The sequence below is a fragment of the Urocitellus parryii genome, chromosome X, assembly GCF_045843805.1.
Source record: "Urocitellus parryii isolate mUroPar1 chromosome X, mUroPar1.hap1, whole genome shotgun sequence".
Lineage (NCBI taxonomy): Eukaryota > Metazoa > Chordata > Mammalia > Rodentia > Sciuridae > Urocitellus > Urocitellus parryii.
The window spans coordinates 112,192,948-112,203,627 of NC_135547.1; the positions used below are offsets into that span (position 1 = coordinate 112,192,948).

At 34.7% G+C, this 10,680-nt stretch overlaps 1 non-coding gene across 1 annotated transcript; it reads right to left on the reverse strand.

The window, feature by feature from the left end:
• Positions 1 to 9,561: 9,561 nt before the first annotated feature.
• LOC113200358 (U6 spliceosomal RNA) lies at positions 9,562 to 9,664 on the reverse strand. Its single transcript, XR_003303044.1, has one exon. It is a non-coding gene; the product is annotated as a U6 spliceosomal RNA (small nuclear RNA).
• Between the last annotated feature and the right edge of the window lie 1,016 nt (positions 9,665 to 10,680).

The window sequence follows — 10,680 nt, forward strand, 5'->3', positions numbered from 1 at the left end:
CTTCAACCATGTAGAAAAAATCAACAATACTCTAAATACGGTGTCTGCATTGTCTTCATAAAAATATTTGATCTTGAAGTAAAAAGAAAAAAAAACTCAATAAGATGATAGAGAATTCTCATTTAAAAACATTTAATACACAACACAAAAAGAAAGAAAAAAAAGGAAAGGATTCTAAGGTAAAAGAAATTTGTGTCTCATTAAGCAGGCTTTGCTTTTTTCTCAATTAGCAGTACTTTCTTTATTTAAAAAAGGCATATGTTAACATTTTGTTCAATAACTCTTCCTGATAACTAGATTAAATGAGAAATTGATTCCTATATGCATAATTTTCAGAATCAATACCTACTCAGGAAAAGTATTTCATTTGGCCTTAGACCACATGGACTTTTTGGTGCAGTCTTTCAGATCCTCTTACAGATGATTTTTCATCAAAAATTAACAAAAATAAGCCAGGTGCAGTGGTGCACATCTGAAATCCCAGCAGCTCAGGAGGCTGACAGAAGGATCATGAGTTTAAAGCCAGCCTCAGCAACTTAGCGAGGCCCTAAGCAACTTAGTGAGACCCTGTCTCTAAATAAAATTCAAAATAGGGCTGGGGATGTGGCTTAGTGGTTGAGTGCCCTTGAGTTCAATCCCCAGTACCAATATAAATAAATAAAAATAACAACAACAAACACCTGAATGTGCTAAATCTTTTGACTTACAATATTAGATTTCTAGGGCTCTCTTAACAAATCATCCAAAACTAGGTGGGGTAAAATAATAGAAAAAAAAAGGAAGAAACATCAGAAACTTATTCTCTTGCAGTTCTAGAGCCTACATGCCCCAAATCAAGCGTTTGTTTCTTTTGGAGACTCTGAGGGAAAATCTGCATCTCTTTTTGGTGTTCAGTGGCTTGTAAATCTAATCTCTGCTGTTGTCTTCTCCCATCTATGTCTCTGAATCTGTATGTCTTCTTCTCATAAGAACCCATCCTATTCCAATATGACTTAATCTTAACCTATCTAATTTTATCTGTAAAGATTATATTTTCAAATAAGGTCATGTTCTGAGATTCTGAGTGAATATGGGTATTCTGGAGTGATATTATTTGGCCTAGTACAGAGTTCAAATCTTGGACTGTAACCTTTTGAGGGGCAGCTTCCATGTGACTCAAGGTTTTACTCTCCAAAATCTTAGTCTATATTGAATGAACACTGAATAAAAAATACAAATTACAAAGGTAAATATACTAATAATATGTAAACTATAGTAGATTTCCTTGCAAAATTGAATAGTTTTTAGATGTCTTTGCCTATTTTAAAGATATAAATCATATATTGGTCCTGGGAGCCCATTCCCAAAACAGCCTATATCACAATAAACTAACAAAGAATTTTAAGTGTTCCTTATAACTAACTTTATTTTCCTATCAGCTCTCACAAGTTGTAAAATGCTTTAACAACACAAATGTAATTCTTTTTTTTTAAAGAGAGAGAGAGAGAGAGAGAGAGAGAATTTTAATATTTATTTTTTAGTTTTCGGCAGACACAACATCTTTGTTTGTATGTGGTGCTGAGGATCGAACCCGGGCCACACGCATGCCAGGCGAGCGCACTACCGCTTAAGCCACATCCCCAGCCCACAAATGTAATGCTTTGAGAGCTCACAGGATCATTCTTGAAATTCCCTCTAATTTGATATTTATCCTAATTATTCCCTTAAACCCCATATCTGCCACAATCTCATAATAATTATTTGTCTTTGTTTACTATACTCTGAGCAAAATAATATAACCAACATGTTATGCCTACACATCAATCCAAAATCAATCCAAAATTTCACTTTCTTCCATGATATTTGTAGTCTCTAATATAAAATGAAGGAAGTGGTCCATCAAGTTCTTCCTCCAAACATGGTCTTGGCCTACCTCCTTCTCAATTCTCAAGGCCAAACTGGGCATGGTAGTGCACACCTATAATCCTAGAAACTCAGGAGGCTGAGGCAGGTGTATCACTGGTTTGAGGAAAGACTCAGTGATTTATCAAGATCCTGTCTTAAAAAAGAACTGGGGATATACCCCTGGGGATGTACCCCTGGATTCAATCCCCAGTACCAAAAAGAAAAAGAATTAGGTCAATTCTCAAGGCCATATACCAATTATGGTCAGGAATCTTTAAGGGCCACTAGATCTAATCATTAGATTCTCCCCTGAAAATGCACTCTATGCTCCAGTGTTCTGTTTTCATTTATCATTTCCTTTCTTAGCTCTCAAAATCTCCTCCTGTCCATAAAACCTTACTAGACCTCTTTTATACTCTTTTATTTTGTTTCTTACTTGCTTGAATCTAGTTTATATGTCTGAACACTCCAAGCAATAAATGCCATATATAAATGTGGAAGGTGTTATGTAGTATGAGAAAAAAAGTAGTAAGTGCATTTGACCATCAGGTAACTGAAGGGTCTAATACAGCCTAAACCACTAAATGTAATACCCCTTCAAAATTGAAGTTTATTTTCTTAAAAAAAGTGCATGCTGCAGTGTTTACGAATAAAGTTTTATTGCAAGTTATTTGCAGATGGTTCAGTCAAAAAGATGAACATAGAGATAAAATTGATATGAGAAAATGAAAGACAATGACTCTAGACATATGGGGCATATAGGTGTTTACTAATTGTTCAATTTCTCTGTACATTTGAAAATGCTGGTGAGGAAAATTTGAAAGGAAATGAAAATAGGACAAATAAAAATCTTCTATTCCCAAATTTCATAACTACATGTATCAAAGCTATACCTTTTGGGGCATGGTGGCACACACATGTAATCCCAGTGACTCAGGAGGCTGAGGCAGGAGGATTGTGAGTTCAAAGTCAGTCTCAGCAACTTAATGAGACCCTGTCTCAAAGTACAAATAAACTATACCTCATCATTGATCCTCTCATAGCATATCCCATCTGGAATTCTCAAGTTGTACAAATTTTATTTCATTATCTCACAACTGAGGTTTGATTTGCTGAAGTGATTCCTTTCTCCCTTTCTGGCTTCATATTCACTATTCCCAAGCTCATTAAGTCTTCCTTTCAAATGTCTCTTATGTTTCTCTTTGCGTTCCCACTGACATTACATTTAGTCTAGACCTTGTCTGTTTCAATACCCTACTTCCTAATTTGATTTGTGTCTATTGTGGTAGCATCAACTTTATTATATCACTTCTCTGTTCAAATATTTCCAGCAGCAACTAATTTACCTCTCAAATGTTGTCCCCTACTATTCTTGCACACGAGCCTGAGATTTCAAACAATCCTTTTCCAATTGCATTCCTGCATTAGTGCTTTTGCTTGCATAATTCTCATGCCTGAAGTAATTTTTTCTCTCCCATTTGTAATTGCTCCAGCTCTATCAATTGGCATTTAATGTACACTAAACTATTATTTTTGTTCTTTCATCTCTACTTATATGATGCTGCTCTCAGTATACTGAGAGATTACCTAAAACTGTAACCTTCATAAGGGCAGAAATCTTGCCTGTCTTATTCAATGATTTGCCAAGAGCATACAATACATATAGGATATTATTTGAGGAACAAATTCATAATGTATTCCTGAAAGTTTATACTTAGTTATGTTTTTACATTTTATACTGTGATAATTCCCACATGTATATACACAATTCTTTCCCTCAAAACAAGGCAAAATAAAACAGACTGAAATATTTTCACAATACTGCCACAATTGTCAGGAAAGCATAGCAAATGGAAAGAATAAGTGTTTGAGAAATGAGAGACATTATAGATATCTTCCCTAAAAAAAAGCAAACTTTCAGGGAATGCAGTCAAAGTGCAGAGGAAGATATGCGAACTATTGAATTAAAGTATATTGAAAAATCCAGCTGTGCATGGTAGTGCATGACTGTAATCCTAGCAGCTTGGGAGGCTGAGGCAGGAGGATTGAAAGTTCAAAGCCAGCCTCAGCAACTTAGTGAGGCCCTAAGCAATTCAGCAAGATCCTGTCTCAAAATAAATAATAAAAAGGGCTGGAGATGTGGCTAAGTGGTAGAACACCACTAAGTTCAATATCTGGTATAAAAAAAGAAAAGAATAAAATAGAAAAAAAATCCAATTATTGATACTTTAAAAAAAACAGTTCAATGGGTAATATCACTTGATGACTAAGATAATGAGCTCTATATTTCTTCACCTTAACCTCTACATCTAGCCTTCATCACTGAGCCCCTCAAGAATCATCTGTGTTAGTTCACCCATGCCTTGACTCTGGAACCAGCTCTACCACAGGGAACCAGGCACATAAGAGTTCATACTTTAGGACCCCACTGATCCCAAATAAAGATGTTTTCATTAGGACTACAACTCTTAATTTGTTTTCCCTTCCCAGAAAACTTATTCCTGACATCTTTCCTTCTTCCTTTTTATATGTCTTGATTTCAGACATTAAAATGATTCAAATAAGGCTCAATAGGGTTAGGGTTGCAGCTCAGTGGTAGAGTGCTTGCCTAGCTCATGTGAACCTCTGGGTTCAATCCTCAGCATCACATAAAAACAAATAAAATACAGGTATTGTGTCCATATGTAACTAAAAAATTTTAATAAAAGGATCAGTAAAAATAAAGAAAACCAGGACTAAGGTATAGGATGCAAGTTTAATCACTCATCTCTGTACCTGAAAGTCCTAACCCCAAACATCAAAATCCCAGTGGCTTTATTTGGCTGGTTAAACAATGGTGCTCACGTGTTTCTGTTTTTCCCGTTTTTATGGCTTAGACATGAGGTTTTTCCAAAAGCTCATATGTAAGATAATGCAAGAATTTTCAAGGTGAAGTGACTGGGTTATAAGAGCATTAATCTAATCAGTTCATTAATCCACTGATATGAATTCACTGGATGGTAATTGTAGGTGGGTATGCTATAGCTGGAAGAAGTATGTCACTGGAGGTGTGTCTTTGGGTTTATATTTTGTCCCTGGTTTTAGAGTTCTTTCTCTTTATTTCCTGATTGCCATGTCCTGAGATGTTTCCTTCCACCATACACTTCAGCCATTATATTCTGCTTCACCTCAGTTTGAATGCTATGGAATCAGTTGACCATAGTCTGAACCTTTGAAACCATGAGCTCCCAAATTAACTTTTCTTCCCCTAAATTGTTATTTTCAGGTCTTTTGGTCACAGTGATGGAATGCTAACTAAAACATCTGCCTTCTCTACCCTTTGTTACTAGATATGTGTGCACATGTGTGTTATTGTGAAGGGACAAGCACATGTGTGGCACATGAGCATTAAGGAAAGCATACAACTTACAGATCTCCTATTCTTACCTAGCCTAGATTTATATCATTCCATAGTTTGGTTGAGAAAAACAATACCCAGACCTGCTTCACGTAGTGCTGCCTTTTATTAATTGAAACCTTATAATTTATTTCTTAGTGTTCACACCTGTATCATATTTAATAAATTTCCTTCTTACAACCCTTCCAAAAATCCTCTCATTGGAGGAGCCATAAAATCACCTTTTTAAACAGAATTTCTGACTTAGTCCTATAAAATCATAATTCAAAATATTGGCACTAAATTGACTTAATGCCATCTATACATAATGAATTTCTGCATGCCACTTTATGTCCTGACTGTCCTTTATGTCCTGACTGCAAGAGAAGCCATTTTTGCTTAGGGAAATATTTCATCTCTGTAGATTTGTATGTGGGCATTGGGCTGCCAGAAAAAAAGAAATTACCAAATACATTGTTTCCTTTGGAGCCCTTAGTTTGAGAAACTAGAAACATACTTTTTCTGGTAATAGAATCTGCTTATTCCTGATACCTACCATTATTTACCTCTTCTGCTTTCTTCAGTTAGATTCAGTTTTAACCTTCCATGTCCTACCTCTTACAGTGTTCTAATTTGTAAACTACATCAAGTAGATGGAGTGTAAATATTAAATTCAGGATGCCATGTTAGCCTCTCAAATTAACAAACTGAAAGGTTATTATAATTACAGATTTATCATTGCAGCTAGATTAAAAGATCGAGGTGAAGCTAAACATGTGCATGCAACATTAAAACTGCCTATTATGAAAGAATGTGTAGGCCACAAAGAACGTGTCAGTTTTATGTCAAATCAAAATTGGCTTGGTGAAAATTAATGGTGAATAATTCAGAATAAATGCAATCAGAAATATCTCTAAAATACTTCCATAAAATTTAAGTTATTTCTCAATGATAGTACCTTCCATAAACTCTTAGGTAATAAACTTCAATAGTGTATTTTATTTTCCTTTTTTTTTCTTTCTATATTTATTTATGGTATTGGGAATCAAACCCAGGGGCACTTAACCACTGAGCCACATCCCCACCCCTTTTTATTTTTTTATTTTGAGACTGGGTCTAACTAAGTTATTGAAGCTGGCTTTGAGCTCCATATCCACCTGCCTCAGCCTTCAGAGCTGCTGGGATTATAGGCGTGCACCACCATGCCTGGCTCAATAGCATATTTTAAAACAAGGTGTTCGTGGTAGATTTATTTCACTGTTTTTGCAGTGTTAAGGATTGAACCTTTTGCACTCTACCACTGAGTTACATCCCCAGTCCTAGTAGCTTCATTTTAAACCAAGCTAGACAAAGATATGGAAGTAAACTCACACACACACACACACACACACACACACACACACGTGTGTGTGTGTGTGTGTGTGTGTGTGTATGTTAGAAAGTTTTAAAGAAAATTCAAGCCACAATTTAGTGCTAATAATGAAACTTTTATGCAGTCAATTGCACTAGTGATATCTGTATTATGCTTTCAATCCAAAGCCTAAGAAATGTTATGATCATTAGAACTTAGCTATTTCTACAAGGAGTATACTTGTAACTACTTGAAAACAATACTCATACATTGCTTCATGTAAAATACAATTCACTGGGAAAAGAGTTTCTGCAAACATAGCCACTTTACTTTCTGCATTCCATTTCAACATTTTTCAAAATATTTACCACCCACTAGGCCTCCTGATTTCTTTTTTGTGTTTATTTTAAGACATTTCAGTGTTTTCAGGTAAGTGTCTCAGCAAAGGCGGAAAAGAAGATTAGAGACTAATATGGAGGGTCTAAGATTGCCTTTGAGTAATGTGAACATAAAACCAGAGCCAAGATCCAAGAGTTTGGATCTTGCTGCCTTTTAACTGATTTATTCCTAGAGAACAATTCAGAGAGAATAGAAAGCAGGTTATCTGCGAAGCCTTTTAAAGCACACATTTCTAAGCTGGTAGTGACATGGGCACAAATATGCTATTGTAGTATGTTGAACTACTAAGAAAAATACCTTATTTTCAAATTAATAACACACATAACAGTAGTTCTATTTTTCTTTGTATTTGTTTTATTCATTTTAAATTTTATTGTCCTTATATTTATTGAGGTGGCTCATCATACAATGTAAAGGATCAAATAGGTATATAAGTCATATTACAAATGAAAGCAGTCTTCATACTGTATTTCACCTGCCTTCCAACAATTATAGCTAGAGTTCTTTTAAAAACTTAAGTTCATAAGCCTAAATAATGTTTATTTTGGTACTTCTAGATATTTTTATTGTAGATACTATGAAAGTGAAGGATTTGAATCAATTACTCCATACTTTAAAGATGCAACCATACTAATGCTTCTCCCCAACCTCCCAGTACTGGAGATCGAACTGAGGGGTCCTCTACCACTGAGCTAGACCCCAAGCCTCCAGTAACAATTTTAGATCTATTAATATCGTGAAAAATAGGAGATGAAGTCAGAGAGAAAATTCAGGAATGGAGGTAGTGGGATGAGTAGACCATGTAGGCATGATTTTGTAAATCATTCTAAAATCTTGGCTCTTACTCCTGGGTTAAATAGAAAGTTATTTTGGTCAGCACCATTCTGGTTATTCTGTTGATAATAGACTATAAGTTTCTCTTCTAGGGAATTATGGATTGGAATATTCAGCAAAATCCTCCTGATAAGAAAAAACACAATGGATAGATATCCTTACCTCTTCTAAGAATAAAACTCCATGTTCATATATGAATACAGGACAATGTAATCCCATATCATGTTCAACCACAAGAATGTGATCCTAATTAGAATCATTTATTTGTAAATAATTTATTTATGTAAAATATGTCAAAATATGTTTCACTGTCATGTACATCTAAAAAGAACAAATTAAAAATAAACAATACCCCCTCTTAAATCCTTCCTCAAGTAGTTTTCCATGAACCCTAGAGTCCCAGTTCCTTAGAATTAGGTACAAGAAAAATATTTGGAAAAAAAGGAATAAAACCCCAGAATTGTACCAGGCTAAAAGTGGGGCACTGAGGATAAAAGTGTTTTTCAAACACAATTATGTCTGATCCTATTTTTTTTCAGATATCACCAATACCTAAGAAATTTAGGGGTTTAGAGGTACAAATGTGTTTGTTTCTCACCTTCCTCTCCTGTCAAGTAAAAATTTTGCATGCTCTCTTTCCCTCTCTTCCTCTTTCTCTGTCTTAACTTTTATAATTTTTAATTTTTAACTGAAAATAAGTATTGTGTGTATTTTAGATGTACAACATGGCATTTTTATACATGTATACATGTGAAATGATTATATCAAGTTAATTAACACAGACTCAGTTACCAATCATCCCACTATTGATATTTTCTTTTTTAAATTTTTTTTCTTTTTTCCTTGATTTAAAAAAAAATAAATGACAGCAGAATGTATTACAATTCTTATTCCACATATACAGCAAAATTTTTCATATCTCTGGTTGTATATAAAGTATGTTGACCCCAATTCATGTCTTCATACATGTACTTTGGATAATGATGTCCATCACATTCCACCATCCTTGCTAATCCCCTTTCCCTTCCCTTTCCCTCCCACCCCTCTGCTCTATCTAGAATTCATCTATTCCTCCCATGTTTCCCCCTCCCTACCTCAGTATGAGTCAGCCTCCTTATATCAGAGAAAACATTCGGCATTTGTTGTTTTGGGGATTGGCTAACTTCACTTAGCATTATCTTCTCCAATGCCATCCTCTCACCTGCAAATGCTATGATTTTATTCTCTTTTATTCCTGAGTTATATTCCATTGTGTATACATGCCACATTTTTTTATCCATTTACCCAGTGAAGGGCATCTAGGTTGGCTCCACAGTTCAGCTATTGTGAATTGTGCTGCTATAAACGTTGACGTGGCTGTGTCCCTGTAGTTTGCTGGTTTTAAGTCTTTTGGATATAGACTGAGGAGAGAGAGATGAAAAAAAAAATTCATCATCTCCAGCAATTAGAGAAATGTGAATCAAAACTACTCTAAGATATCATCTCACTCCAATCAGAATAGCAGCTATTATGAAGACAAACAACAACAAGTGCTGGCAAGGATGTGGAGAAAAAGGTACACTCCTACACTGCTGGTGGGACTGCAAATTGGTGCAGCCAATATGGAAAGCAGTATGGAGATTCCTTGGAAATCTGGGAATGGAAACAGCATTTGACCCAGCTATCCCTCTCCTCGGTCTATACCCCAAAGACTTTAAAACAGCATTCTTTTTTTAAAAAAAATATGGAACACTTCATGAATTTGTCAGTCTTATACAAGAACCATGCTAATCTTCTCTGTATCATTCCAATTTTAGTGTATGTGTTGCCAAAGTGAGCATGGCCAATATTTTCTTGTATTCATTTTCTATGTTATTCTCTTTGTAGTTTTTTAGAATTCTTTTTATTTTTATTTTCAGAGATTTAAAGAAGACAAATATATATGCAAATGTATGTTAACTCTGCTATTTTGAACAAAAGTCAAATGTAGTAAGTCTGCAAGTCTGCAATAATAAAAAAAAACTAGTAAAGAAACAAAGTAGAATATAGGTTAGAATGAAATATGAAATCTGTGGTGCCAGGACTCCTGCTTTCAAAAACAGTCTCAAAGAAATTATTTTACCTTTCTTCCTCAGCTTCTTTAAGAAAAAGAAAATAACAACCCTCCCCTTGACATCCCGATCATCAAATACAAATTAATACAAATTAATACATACAAATTAGTTCATCTGCTGCATGGCAAATGCTTAATACAACTTAGTTGTTATCAACTATCTCCCTAAATATACCCAAGTATTCTTGTAACACTGAGTAAAAGTTAGAAAAAATAGAACATTTTTGCAGTAAACTTTTGGAAAAAAAATCATATCAAAAGCAATCACTGAGGGCTGGGATCATGGCTCAGTGGCTACTTGCCTGGCATATATGAGGCACTGGGTTCAATCCTCAGCACCACATAAAAGTAAATGAATAAAATAAAGGTATTGTGTCCATCTACAACTAAACATATAAAATATTTATTTTAAAAAAGCAATCATTGAAATATGTCTAGTATATTTATAGTTTCTTTTCTCAATCCTCCTACTTATTTGTCCTTCATTTTTTCTTCTTTCATCTGTTCCCACTTGCTAACCCCATAACCATTCTCAATTTCCTTCTATAATAAATACAATAATTTATTAATCTATTACTTTGATACCTACTGGCCTCTTAGCTTCTTATTCTCCTTTGCCATAAATTTCCCATTGGTTAGTACACCACTTCATTATTTGAACTTTCTTTTCTAACTTCCCCTGGGTCTACATTAGAAAATCATTAGCAATTTTTCAGCCACTGTCCTTTTCTTTCCTTACTATTA